This window comes from Aythya fuligula, chromosome 2 (assembly GCF_009819795.1).
Source record: "Aythya fuligula isolate bAytFul2 chromosome 2, bAytFul2.pri, whole genome shotgun sequence".
Taxonomy (NCBI): domain Eukaryota; kingdom Metazoa; phylum Chordata; class Aves; order Anseriformes; family Anatidae; genus Aythya; species Aythya fuligula.
Window position 1 is genome coordinate 53,187,903 of NC_045560.1, and position 14,583 is coordinate 53,202,485.

A 14,583-nucleotide genomic window follows, 5' to 3' on the forward strand; every position below is an offset into this window, starting at 1 on the left:
CACAACTGCGTGACCGAAGCATCTCGATAAGAATGTCTAAAATGTCTGCTATGCTTTAAAACAGCAAACCCTTCCTTTTCTGCTCTGACCCAGCCATTTCAGTCAACAAAGCTCCTTCCACTCTTCCAAAACACTTTCTACTCACTTAATGGCTGTGACCGTACCGACTGCCTTGGAAACTGCTAGTCCCCAAAAATAATGCAGCGCAGCTATTTATTCGTGCTGGTGGCTTGGCGTGGTATTTGGAGGACTACCATTTCGCAATATGGAACGAAACATGGACATCCATCTTACGACAAGGGCTCTACCACACCTCAGCCTTCACACACGGAACATTAATGCAAGAAAATCACTGTACAGAAACTGTGCAACTAAAACAAACAACTTACCAAAAATGGCATATGTTTTTGTACTCGGTTTTACATTCTCAGCTCACTAAGATCAATATATACATAGGTACGCATGTGTGCATGTGAGTATACATACCCATTCATCCCTGCATTTCTCAGGAAGGTGCTAGTCAGAGGAGGAGCAGTCAGGACTGTAAATGCCATCTCTACTACAATGAGCAAAACTGGTTTTATTTCTTGTCATTCTGTTTTTGTTTGTTTTTAAGTTTTTTATTGGTCTGATTTGGTTTCTTTTAAAAGAGCTCAAAAATGTTCCAGTATTAACTTCCAAAACCTGGCTTCTGTAAGGCCACTCCATGCCTTTAAAACAAAATTTGGCTGCAAACCTACCTATATTGTAACAGCTACCATCAGAATTGAACGTTAAAAAACCACATTGTGAAAGCTACCTATCCCCGCACTCACTTCATGCTGCAGGAATTCCACTTGGGAAGGACAACGAAGGGAGAGGTGGAGTGGGGAATGCACAGCTAATTAGCGAGGTTTCACAATCTAATTTAACCTGCCAACCCATTCTTATGCCACCCTCACACAGGTAAAGAGGATGAAGAGCAGAAGGTCTGAGCTCTTTGTGCTGTTATTCCTCAATTCCACCATTTCTGATCGTCTACCTGGGTACTTCTGTCTCCTCGGCAGCCTTCCTCTCCTGCGGAGCTCGAGACCACCACTTCCAAAGCCTGGCAAGTTGTTCACTTTCAGCAAGATGAGCAGGAGCTGATGACACTTAGCAGCACGTGTGCTTTTGAGAGCACGATTCAGAATCTTCCCTAAAGCCACGTGCATTCCCTGCAGTCCCCAGCAAGTCACCCAAGGCCGAGTGATCCTTGAGAGCATGTATAATAACGCTCTGGGATACACCTGCCCTGCACAAGCACACGGCACAGACTCGTGGGCTTGTGCTGAGTGGGCTCAGACGTTTTCTGGGCGACGCTGCAGGGCAGGGCTGCGCAGACACACTCCTCTGACTCTCACCAGCAGAAAACCAGTGTCAGGCAGCACCCTGCTCCGCCTAATTAGCATAATCAGGGAAGATGTAAGGGGAGAAGCAGCACTAATTAGCCTGAGCAGAGCACCTTGTCAGCCTGGGAATCTCTGCACAGGGCTCTGATGTACTAGATGTACCCGGTGCGACCAGGCCTTTCGTGCTCCCTGCAGGCAGTAGCTATTTCACTGTGGCCAAGAACTAGGTGCTCAGAGCAGCGTGGGGCAACTCCTCAGTTCTTCATGCCCTTTTTTTTTTTTTTTTTGGAAGCAAAGATCTGCAGGAGCCTTGCAGCTCAATGTACCATGCTCCTGCATTGCACATGCTTACGTGGGTAACTCAACAATCTTCCTTGGCATAGCCTTTTTTGAGAGGGGGGGATCCTATTCTGTGTCTCGTGTATTATTATTTTTTTTAATTTTATTCTACGGCATTATATATATACTTAGAGGGTAGGAACATGCTGCTACACAATCCTTTCACTACTTCGCTGTTGCCTTCCCCGTCTCAAAATACTCTCCAGATGGAAGGAGTTTATTTGTAAGGAGGAAAGCATAAGGCTGACTGAAGAAAAGTGATAATTACATTAGAATAATAATAACAACAACAAAACCTGGAGCTAATGAAGACTGCCTGCTTCATTTAATTTAGGAAGAGGCTTCACCCTGTAATGAAGACACATGGAGCTCTGCAGCTCGTTTACCCCTTCTCCAAATGTCACCAGGAGCATCGCCGAGCCAAATCCCTGCAGCTGAACTGGTCTGACTGGTCAATGAGCACAAGGAGGAAACGCTTGGACTTTTATCTCCTCCATCGCCCTGCAGGCTGTCCCTCGGGTTGAATAAAGACGGTTATACTAACCTGGTAATGGATCCAGTAGAAGCAGAAAGCAGCCTGGTGATTCCCACTGGGGATCTAACGGGTGCCTGAGCTCAGCAGGACGTTTGGAGGACCCTCCTGCCTCAAACAGCAGCGGTGCATGGCACAGACTGAGTGCCAAAGGGATGATAATTGTGCCAAAATGATCATTTTGCCTTTTTTTTTTTCCTCGTAGAAAGCTGACTCTTTAACAAAGCCACTTGCAGTGCGTGCTTTCACAAAAAAACAACCAACACTCATTTTGAAAACTCCAAAATAGCCCCAAGACACGTGAGCTGCACACATGAGAAGTGTTAGCTCCTCCGCTGCTCTTCCTGTTGCTCTACCCAGTGTCAAACTGGCTCTTGCTGCACTGGAGGTTCTCGTTACCTGGGGTCCCTTTTTCTTAAAAAAAACAACTATTAGCATCAGCAATGCCAGGTCAGGCTGCTGAGAAGAGAGGTTTTACCTGCCAGAGGGACGAGCTCCTGGCAGATGAAGGCTTAAAGCCCATTTTACCTGCTGCTTCCCTTGTGCTGCTCTCTCCACTGCCAGGGATCTCCGCAGCTCTGGACAGGCGTCCACTCGTCAGGGAAGCCAAACCCCATTTTGCTCGGCTTCTTTCAGCTGTCAGAGCTTTTGTAATGCTTTAGCAGGACTTATTGCACTCCCGAAGTTGGAAGTGAGACAAAGAGAATTTAGAAACCACCACCCCAAGCCTGACTGAAGGTTACCAGCCCCAGAAAGCCACAACCAACCTTCCTCTCCTCATCTAACACAACCTTCACTCCCCAAACAGATTCCTTCTATCGCTGCTGAGTACACTAAACTCGCTTTGCCCTAGTGGGGAGGGTTTCTTTATTATTTAAAGAGCTGCCAGGAAAATCCACTAGAAATAAAAAAAAAAGACTGCAGCGCCTGAGTTTTCATTAGCCTGTCCCCAGTTCTGACACCTCAACAGGGGAAGAAGCTCAGAGCAACCCTGGCAACCTGCTTCTTTATCTTCCTCTTGACCTTTGTGCCATCAGGTGCCTCTGAAACATTGATCAGTGCGGGTGGCTGGAAGCGCCAGCGCTGATTAACAACCAGAAACATGAAGCTCACTGAAAAGGAACACAGATAGCGTCAGCGTTGCCAGCTTCTCTACGAGTATCTGCATCTAATATCCCTCCCCAACATCAGCATCCAGGGTCAACATGCCTGGCAGGCTGCAAACAAACCTGGAATCAATATGAATGAGCAGGTTGTGCAGGACAGTGTTCTGCTATGGGGGGCTCCTGATCCCTTTAAATTAACCCACCAGTTTACAGCAGCCTTTCCTTTTGAACAGGCACTCCAACCAGCACATGGAAAAAAAAATAAAAAAAACAACCTCCCTTCTAGAAGAGCTTAATTTATATTCTCTTCCTGCTGCTGCCACCAACGTTATTAGCACTGAGAGGAGCACCAGCAGGCTACTAGATACCGCTGGGGTCATTGTGGGCGCAGAAAAACAGCTCGCTGACACAGCACCACCAAAAAAATACAATAAAAAGCAGCAGTGAGGCAGAAGAGCAATAAAAGAAGAATTCTGGCAGCCACGGGACACCTGTGTTTTGGTCAGCTGCACCCCAGCCACCACCTGCAAGGAGCAGAGCAGCTCTCATGCCGTGCTATCCTCCCCGTTCGCTCCAAATACTTCTTGGTTTACGCCGAAGCCTCTTGGACCAAGCAGTGCTGCCAGCAAGGAGCTGAAGCCTCTCCAGCTGCTCTCACCAAATTAAAGATAAGAACAGCCATAAGCCACGCTGTCCGGCTACAAGAGATGCCTTTTCCTCGCAGAGCAGGGCGCTGCAGTCACTGGCAGAAGCGTTCACCTGCCCGCCGTCCTCGGCTTCCTCGCTCCGACGCACCAGCACTGCCTGGACTTCCCTCACGGCAAATCGTGAAACAAAGCTGACAGCGAAAAGCTGGGGCAGCAGTTAAAGAGCCTGCCAAAGAGAAATCTGTTTGCTCAGGCAAAAGCTGTTCTCAGTCCAAACATGGGAGTCATAATCTTACAGCCATTTGCTTGGAAGACAATGAAGGGAAGGCGGAACAGGCTGGGAAACTGCAGCTTGCCACAGAAAGAGAAGAGAACAATCTTTGTGCCCAGATTTCTTTGCTCTGCAGGGTAAGTTTTACAGAGCTGACAACCGGTAGCAACATGTAGTGGCCCCAGGCATCATGCCTGCCTATCAAAGACTTGGATTTTAGCCCTGGAGAAATTACAACTTCTCCGTTCTCTGGAAGCTCTATCGGCCGAGAAGAAAGCGAGAGAGTAATGAATGACCTAACCAATAATTATTTTAATACACGGATTGCATACTGCAAGCGATAAATGCAGAGGTGCCTGGGGTGTGGGGAGAGCCGGGGGAAGAAGGGCAGGGGGGGGACACCTCGGGTTTGACAGCAACGGGATACCCCCAGGTTACAAAAGGCAACCAGCTGGGCTGCTGCAGCAGCACAGTGCTGGAGGGTAGGGGCTGGCACTCCAGATCCAAGTATGGATTCAGCAGATAAGCACGGGAGACAAAGGAAGGGGAAGTTCAGCCATCCAGGTTGGAAAAGGCAGCTCAGGAGGGGCCAGCAGGAATGCAGAGCGAGAAAGAGGCAATCTGGGCTCACACCCTGCACGCTCAGAGCAGTGGCTTCGGGGACAGCGAGCCAACCTGGCGTGCAGCAACACCTCCCCCGGCCCATTTTGCTTCTGCCCAGGCTCAGGAGCTCTGCTGCGTGTCTGCAACATCCATTTTCACCCACTGTTCATCACTTACAATACCCTGCCAAACCTGAGGCCTCGAGGTAAGGTCGGAGTTGGCTTATTTTTTATTTTTTCAGCACTGCAAGAGGCCCAAACTATTTCAACTTCCCCTCCCAAATGTCAGCCTTGAGCCATTTTGGTCCGTCCAAAGGAGGAGAGTGAATGAGATGGGACCAGGGCAAGAAATGGCAAGAGGAGGAGGCAGAGAAGAAAGGGGCTGGGGCTAAACTCAGCCCCCGAGATGCTCGGTGGGGCTGCACCCAGCCCTCACGCAGGCTGCTTCCCACCGAAGTCACGCGCTGCAAGGCTGTCAGAGCGAGGAACAGGGATGTTTACTATCCTGCCATCTGCAGTTTGCCCAAAATAACAGCCACAGATATGAGATCAACCGAAGACGCTTCAGTTATTGACACATGCTGGAGTTAGAGATTTATTTTCCGTTTCCCACAAACTGTGCCAGAGGTTTTAGCACAAGTGCAAAAAAAAAAAAAAAAAAAAAAAGTGAAGAAATGCCAGCGAGCGAGGCACACGAAGAGTTTATTCATTGCTCCTGTCAGAATGTGTTTGTGCTTGTGTGGCTAGCACTCCAAAAAAGCTGCGGCGTATGTTTTCAGGATGGAAAAATCCTCGGGATACCTAAGCCCCACCAGACAATCACCAAATTGCATGCTGGCATTCACAAGGTGCCCTTCTGCAGGAGCACAGCCGCCTCACCTCTCCTCGTTTTGACCCCTCACTAAGCGAAATAACAGTCCTCCTTAACAGCTCCTCCTGACATCTCATTTTCTCTCTGCAAAAGCGAAATATGGACTTGATTTGTACGAGCCCTGCTATTCCAGAAACGCTCTTCATCCAAATGAGGAGAGCAGGAGAGAGGAAGCGAGAAATTGGTGCTGTTTAGTAAACAGGCAGTTTCTAGGTGGATACAAGACGCTGGTCCCAATTTACTGCCCACCCCCCACCCCCGGCTCTGAAATTTGCCTCGGTGGCAGAAGGAGGAGGAGGAAGGGACGAGCTCAGCCACTGCTCGCCCCGCAAAAGGTCCCAGCGCCACAACACCCTGCAAACACCCAGGGAAAAGAGAACGGGATTTTTTTCCAGCAAAATCATTGTGCGCTGGTATTTCCTCTCAGCAGAAAGGGCAGAAATACCACCCCTCCTCGCTTCTGCTATTCCTGTCTCCCGGAGAGGGTGAAGGAAAGAGAGGAGGGGAGAGGAGGAGCCTGGCCGGCCGCCTCCTCGCCACAGCGCTGTCCTGCACGCAGAAGCCAGCAGCTCTCAAGGAACTTCCAAAGAGCTCTCCATCGCCTGTGCATGACCCCTCCTCAAGAAACATGCCCTCCATGCCAGGGGGAGAGCATTTTTTGAGAGCACTTTCTTCCCATCTGTACCTGGTGAGAAGGGTGCTGCTCCTTCCTCGCAAGCCCAGGCCTCGGGAGTGTGACTTGGGGGTCTGTCACCTCAACCGCAGGCCGCCTGAGGTGGGCTCGTTTTAAACCATTCAGGACAGGGCAGAAGGTAATCATCACGCTGAGGGCATCTTGCACAGGTCCTCCATCCCCTGCGATGGCTGATGATCACCTCCCTCCCTCCCTGGTGCAGTTTATCTGGCCCATCTTGAACACCGCACAGGGTACGGGACCGGGGAACGCTCTCCTCGGCATGAGGTGGTGCTGCTGTTGCAATCACCTCCGCTGATTGCAACATCTCCAGCAAACAGCTCCTGCTATCCCAACAGCTTTGCATGCTAGGACAGTTTTTTATTTATTATTATTATTATTATTTAAGGCTGGCCTCCTCTGCACTAGGAAGTCAGCGTGCAAAGTAAGCCCTTGTGGTTTCAAAGCAGGCTTTCAAAGTGTGGGAATAAGCTGATACGGCCACGTCTGCTTGGATACACAGACAGGGAGAAGCTCCAGCTCTCAGAGGCCCCTTATTCAGCTTAATGAGTTATTAACTTGGCAACTTAGAGCTACTAGTTACCAACAATTCCCAATGTCAGCTTTGTTAACTATTTCGTTGTAAGTACCAAACTTAACACCAATACAAACTTCATACTGCAAATACTATCTTACCTAATTTTGAATTTCTCAAGTTTTTTTATGACCAAAAGAAGGATTATTCTCAGACCTGGCAGGCAGAGAATTCTTGTTTTCCCCTCTTTTTACGGATGCTTAAATCTGATCTGTACATCTGCCCATTTCAACCCAGAAACGCAGTGAGCTTCGTAAGAAAAACAATGACCGTAAAAATAAAACGAACTGATCAAAGGAACAGGAATTTGGAATAGCAGATGCAAATAACCACATTTGCATTCCTCTAATTTGGAAGTGGCCAAACGATTTTCATCAATGTATGAGCATGTGCACAACTCCTGAATCTGAACTGCGTATTGCTGAACTGTTATCCACAATAGTTTTCATTTTTGTTAGGCTACACCATCACGGGGCCTTCGAAAGGCAGAGTATATATTTAGCTAAAAAACAATAGTAATACATTAAATAACTGTCATGGTCTGAGGAGAAGAAACACAGCATCTTTCCTCAGATATCACCATTCTGCCCTTGAAATCATTAAAAAAAAAGGAGTGATAAGGAGAGAAATTAAAAGACTGGCTTTGCAGCCTAACCCAAACACACCTACCCTTTGGTTCCAGCACACCAAAAAGATGCTCAGTACATCCCAGGGATTGGAGCAACCACTACAACGCAGACACCCCCACAGAGAAGACACAATTGCAAATATACATTTGGCGACATAAACTCACAACATTCACTATGTTCTTCTTCAGGGAATTGTGGATTATCCTGTAGCATGAAGATTTTTCATGAGTTGCTGGACTGCTCGCAGGGCTTCACTGGCTTTCCTCTTTCAAATAAGGTGAGATAGAGCTGTAAAAGATAAGCAAAACAAACTAAGAAAGGAAAAGCAAGGACTAAAAGGAGGAAAATCCATACAGCTCTTTAGCAAATGATCAACTGATTCATACATTTCCTTGAAGCGAATGCATTTTTAATGGGCTCCCAGGATGGAGATTCCAGTGTAGTGTGCACGTCAAATGCTGATCTAGAACAGGAAGAGTCATTTACTCTGCACTTCTTACTACCAACGATTAAAACCCAGTTTGGAGTTGCTGAAACATAATTAAAGCAGCTCTTGGATAATTCTGTTGCCATAAAAAGGGGAAGAAAAAACTACTCTGGGTTGTTCTGAACAGTGTCTGCAAGCAAAGCTCAGGATGTGCGAAGAGACCCATACAGGAAGGTTGTTGTTCTCACTGAGCTCCTCTCAGGGGACAGGAACACCTCTCCATTCCTGCAGTTACCTGTCATATTGCGACAGAGGAGTACTGAAACCCAAAATATGTACACACGGGATTGCCACTGGTCAGTATTAAGTGTATTTCACATCATGTTTCCCAAAGGACACGTCAGACGTCATTCCAGGTGGAACCCATGTTCCCCAACTGTGAAAACCAAGGCCTACACCTGAGCCAGTCCCAGCTCTCTTCACATTCAGTGGAGAAAAGTCGGCAACCTAGAAAATAATTAAATTTGACCTATCTGAAGCATCTGCTTCAGGACGGAATGAATCACTCTCCAGAAAGGCCTGCTTCTTTCCCTCCGTAAAGTGAGTCTAGACGCTTAGCTCAGACTGGATGGCCGCAGACGAATGCAGATGAATCTCGCCCGACGTGAAGCGAAGGCAGGAAACGAGTCAGACAGACGGACAGGAGCAGCTCATGGGTGAAGAGTAAGGGGAAGGCAACGCAATGGTAGCAGGCAGGGGAAACTACTGGAAGTTACAGCCCTAAGACGGTCCATTTCAGTTGAACCAACAACAGCAAGGCCCTCCTAAACCCAAACCACTGTTTCCCCAGCTGATCCAGCCGGCTTTGGTGTGAGGCTGGGGCTAGGTCCTCACAGAGCTGTGAACAATGTTTGCCAACTCCTCCAGCGGGCTGGGACTCCCCCTCGCACACTGGTAACGATGATGATGAGGACTACAGTCATCAGACGGTCTTTGCCCTCTCCCTGATGGATCATAGCAATGCAATCTGCCTGTTTCAAAAGTTAAGAGGTGAAGAAACCCTGAGCTGGAAGTACAGCTCCTCAGTGACACAGGCACCGCCGCCTTAAGACCTTTCAGATATCCAGGCTAAATTTCCAGGGCTTTGGTCAACAAACTTCTCTCCTCCGGTACAATGGGACCCTGCTGCTATTCTGTGTGCACAGAGAAGCACGCAGTCAGACATTATCTCATAAGCTGTGTGACTTTAGAAACCCAACCAAAAGAAGTAAAATACAACCTTCAAGTCAAGCCTCAACATTTTGTTTAACCCCGAGCAATTTATATTCAAGCTATTATTTATTTTTTCCTTAAATTAGGTGAATCTCAAGATAATTTGGCATTCGAAAAATCTCCTAAAAATCCATTTTTGATCTTCATTAACACCCTCCAAAATTCACCAGACAGGTATCTCTTGTCCTTTAACACTGAGCTGAACCTGAAAATGGACTTGAAAAAACTACAAGGAAATATTTAGTATTTCTGCATAAATGAGGTGGCTTCCAATGACTTCAAATAAGGGCAGGAATTTTACTCCAGGCATACCTTGTCTCCCGTAACAAATCCTGCAGTTCCTGCTTGCATCCATTCCTCTGAGTCCCCCTGGAGAGTAAGCTACCACGGGCCTGAAAAACTCAGTGCACATCTTTCTGCTACCTTCAGGAGGCTGGATGAGGGTTTTGTTTTCAATTTGGACAAGTCCATCACCACCTATAGCAAGACTCAGATCATATACATGCACCACGCACACAGCCAGCTCTTACGGAGCAGATGATGTATGGTAAATTCATAAACCAGCTTAATCTGCAACAACGTGCTCACTTGACCTTACCCTCAGGCGCTTGTTTCTGCAAGAGGCAAGTTGCAAGCTGCCTGTAAATTTTCCCAGCCATTTTTACGCTCCAGATTTAAAGACAGCATGGCACAAACTTCAGGACATGCAAGGAGATGCTCTGCCTCTTGAAGCACAGCACTCTCCTGTGGAGCAGAACACTCCTTTAGGACCTGGGACAATCTTTTAGCTATGCAGCATCTGGCAGTCTGCTATGGCATGCTCTTTGTGGAGCACGTGAATGAGTCCTAGCTCGGAGGGCCCATCAGGAAGGCAGTGGGCACCACCAGGCATATTTCACCTCCCCTGTTTTCCAGAAGAAATGGCTCTGTGCTGCTGTCTTTCACCCTGCTCTACATCCGGAGCAACTCCTCTGAAGGTGTGGGAGGTATGGACGCAAGTATAACGCAGTTCTGGTTTGCAGGACAAACTCAATCTCAACCATGTTTCTCGTTTCAAAAGGCTCAGTGACTAACAAAGACATCAGCCTTATATGTATGATGGTTGAAGCACATTCACACAGCTCATAACCGTGTCACGTACACGGCTACTGATCACAGCGCTGCTCAAAAGGGGAAGTGTCACACGGGGAAGCTGGATCTCGTGGCCCCGCAGTACTCTGGTTATTCAAACGCAGCAGCACAGCCCTGCCTCTGGGCACTGAAAAGGACACCGAGCTGACAGATTAGAAGTGAAACTGAGAGACAAACAGACCTCAAACCCAAGAACAAGGAAATACTTTTGGGGAGTATTTAGACGCTAAAATTGGACCCCAGGGCAATCAACAAATAAGAACCACAGCACAAGCAAGCGATCGCAAATTGGCAAAACCAAAATTCAAAAAGCAGCTCTGTGCAATCCTCTGTATTTATTCCAAGGAAAGGTCATGCTCTCCATCTTGCTTTGAAGAGCAGGCAGTGAGACATCACCGTTTTTCCAGTCCTTTCCTGTAGGTTTTTAATTGTCGTTCCTTGCTCTCTTGCCTGATGTAATTTGGTTTTCCTAATTCACAAATCAGCATAAGCTAATAAAACTGTTTAAGAGACGGCAGCATTGTTCCTGCCTGAGTTGTTTCGTTGTTTGCTATTATCCCACAACTAATCCTTCAACTCAAATAAAACCGTAATTCATTTCCTCCTTTATTCTCCCACTGCATGAAATGGTTTTCGACAGGTTCAATCCTGCCCCGCCGCAAATGGGAAAGGCGAGGCTGGATCTTCCTGGAGCGTATGCAGTGCCAATTACCCGGTGCGCGTATCAGCTATCACGTCAGGAAACAACTTCCAAATGATTTTCAACAGGTCGAGCTGATTTTACACACAGAAGAAAGATTGTAATGGAAAAGGAAAAAAAATAATAAAAGAGCCCACAAATACAAGAATTAACTATCCTTCTCATTTCGGATTTCAAGTTAATAGAAGCTTCTCCGCGCAAGTCATGCCAAACTTCACCCATCTGAGAGCCTGCTGACATTTTGTGTGCTGTACAAAGGCTGCTTCTGAGGGGCTGAGTCATCTGAACGTTAATTGTTCCGCTAGTTTAACAAAGACTTAAATTACAATTATACCTACTTCAAGGCTTACAGCAAAGTACTATCACCTTAGCATGAAAGAGGCTTAGTCTGCGTAAGAGTCCTTCTGATTAATGTCTCTTCCGCATCTTGAGCCAACAGTATCTGCAGCTCGATTCCCTGCAGCTTTGTCATGTAAACCAGCGCTTCCCATGGCTCTCTACGTGGTCCACAGCGAAATGCCCAGCTTCACCATGCCGTATCCCCAGTCTGTGCAAGGTGATAACCCCGTCTGGGTGTCGGGGAATGGTAAATCGAGCTGTCAGCACTTTGCACATCCTGGGGCTCAGACAGCAAAGTGATCCATCCTGCCCCACAGTGTGTATGGGGGCAGAATGTGTACCATGAACACATCCTCAGGCTGTTCCAGCCCCATGCACCTTTCCTCTGTGTGCGTGCTGTTCCCAGTGCCAGTACTTACTGGAGAAACGAAGCGCTGCGGGATGGGAACATCCGTCCACAAACAGCAGGCAGAGAGGAGCAGGGTGTGGGGTACAGCTGTGTCTCACATCCTCCAGTGCAGCAGCCAACACCAAAGAGACCGGTGATTCTGATCAAGCAGCCTAACTGTTAGTCATACGGCCAGCAGTGCCCCGAGATCTAGCCTACAGAAAGGCATTACTCGTCATGACCTCATCTGTTGTAGGAATCTTTGCCTACTGAATGCTCAGGTAAAGCACCACTGGTTTTAGCTTCACGTTATGCAAGCAGACCAGGAACAGGCTCTGTAAGACCTACAAGTGATCCGAAAACTGATGAGGGTTCATCAGCACGGGGGCAGCTTTAAACACAAAGATATTGGAGCCTGCTCCGACTTGCGCTGTCTGTTCGCTCGATGCCTAATAACACCGCAGACACAAAGCTGACGAGGACCTCTGAGACATCACCTCTGCACAAACAACAGCAAGCACAACCATGCTCATTAGCTGGATCTCAGCAATATCCAGTTGTTCCGATAAGACCTGAGGTTAAGCCGTGGTTAGCCCTGTGCCTCGCTGACTGGGCCTTGTCTCTGAGCTCTCCGAGATGCTCCCCGCGAAGCGAGCGCAGCGTAAGGGAGTAAAAGAGCGAGCAAAGAGGTGGGCCATGGGTGCACCACGATGCCAGCAGGTGAAAAGAAAACTCACAAGAGCATGTCCAGGCTGTTTTGTCTAAGAAAAAACAGCACAGAACTCAAAGACGAAAAATACCATACAAATATGTCCGGTCAGATGTCGCTGATGGATTTGTAATAAAAAGCCATCATCCCATTTACATCAACATCCCCTTTTTGCCACTTTCTCATGGCTAGCAAAACAGGAATAGCGGGGAAGGGGCAAGATTTCAACACTGATTTACACTTCTCTTAGACTGCCAACTTTCCTCTTTCTCACACAGAGGTTTTAAGTGAGAACAACCCTACTGCCTGCACCTTTGTAACACAGTCGGTCCTACAGGTCTTCCGAGCACACGAAATAGGAAAAAAAATGCAAATGATCCCTGATAATTCAGGCTCAGAGCCAGTAACGTTCAACAGATAGAAGAAATAAAAGTAATCTCTCTGGGTGCCTCTGTTCCAGGACGGAGATACTTTTCTTTGGCAGAAGCTGTTATGCAAAAAATGCAGCTTAGCCACGAGGAGAGACGAGGAGCCTCCGTCATATCCGAGGAGCCAGAGCTCACTGCTAACTTCTTGAGGATGAGAACAAGAAGGTCAAGGGCTGTGCCCCCGTTCAACATGCAGATGTCCCTGCACAGGTGATGGCCACGGCCCTTCTGCAAACACAGAGCTGAAAAGGGTCCCCAAATCTGCAAGGCCCAAAGCTCGGCAGTGCCAAAACCGGGTGCTGAGGTTGTGTGTGTGTGCAACAAGTGGAGGATAAACCACCTGAGGAGACAGCTCTGCGGGCAGCAGCTTCCCCAAACGCCAGCAGAAAGGCTGGACCCTTGGCAGAGACTTTTCTGGTGGCAGCAGCAACCCCAGGGTCCCGTGGCCGTCCGGCTGCCAACCTGCTCGGGGCTCTCGGGGCCAGGAGAGCAGGAGCGGTGAGCCGGGGCCGCACGGACAGCCGGCCGTGCACACGAACAATGCCATCACGTGAGCCTCGCTTCCTTAGGAAGCCAGCCCAGAACCCACCCTTAACCTTCTCCCCATTTCCAGCGCAGCCACATCTTTTGTGGTCCTGATGCAACGTGAAGCACGGCGCTATAAAACAAAGGCACTATTGACTAGGGTTTTTTTTTTCTTTTTTTTTTTTTTTCAGGATTACGATGACTACACGGGCTTACAGCAGAGATTTCAGCGATTTCAACACCGACCGCTCAGTAACAGGAGCACTGCTTGGCAATCCATCCAGAGATTACCTGTTGAAACATTAATGGCAAACACCTTTTGATGTGGGCTGCTTTATGTGGTGCAAAAGCCAGCACCGTAATTATGCATTTCCTTTCGGTGAACCTGGTATTTAAACCTGCACTGTTACGGTGGGGTGGGGTGTGCGTGTGTGTGTGTGTGTGTGTGTGTGTGCCCTGCAGGAAATACTCCACAGCTGAGTCTGCGATTTACCCGGGTAGCTGCACGTAGTAAATCTGCGAGAGGGGACCTCCGCCGCTTCATTCATTGTGCACCGAGCAGAGGGCTCAAACAATTGCCACGCTTGAGACAAATGCCAGCGTGAGTCACCCCAGCCGGAGTGCAAACATGTTTGCCGGCGGGTGAGTCATGATATCACATCCTGAATTCACAAACCTGCCTATAAATAATAATTTCTGCAATTGTTGTACTCCTTTAACACAATGCAACCTGAAGCGTGCTGCTGAAGCTACAAGCAACACGTTTTCCTCCTCATCCCTTTTGTTCTTGGTCACATCCATCCACCTGTAGCAGTAAGCTGTCCATGGTGACTGCAGTGGTAATTCTGTCAGTCATATTGAGCCAAACCCAAACGTGGCACCAGATCTGTGACAAAGGAGAGCTATCACCCCCCTCCAAAAAAAAAAGTAGGAGGAGAGAAGCAAGCCCAAAGCACGGACCTGCTACTTGCTGTATTTGCCTTACCTACAAGAGTTTTCTTGATGCCCTACTTCTGACATGCTTTGGCA

The 14,583-nt window shown here is 48.1% G+C and overlaps 1 protein-coding gene across 4 annotated transcripts in view; it reads right to left on the bottom strand.

Moving 5' to 3' along the window:
• The window catches only part of ATXN1 (ataxin 1), a 179,926-nt gene that overhangs the window by 59,631 nt on the left and 105,712 nt on the right, over positions 1–14,583 (bottom strand). For all 4 annotated transcript variants that reach the window (XM_032181770.1, XM_032181772.1, XM_032181771.1 and 1 more), the window contains one exon: positions 7,800–7,923. The gene's annotated coding sequence lies outside the window, so the exon portion shown is untranslated. The remainder of the gene's footprint in view (positions 1–7,799; positions 7,924–14,583) is intronic.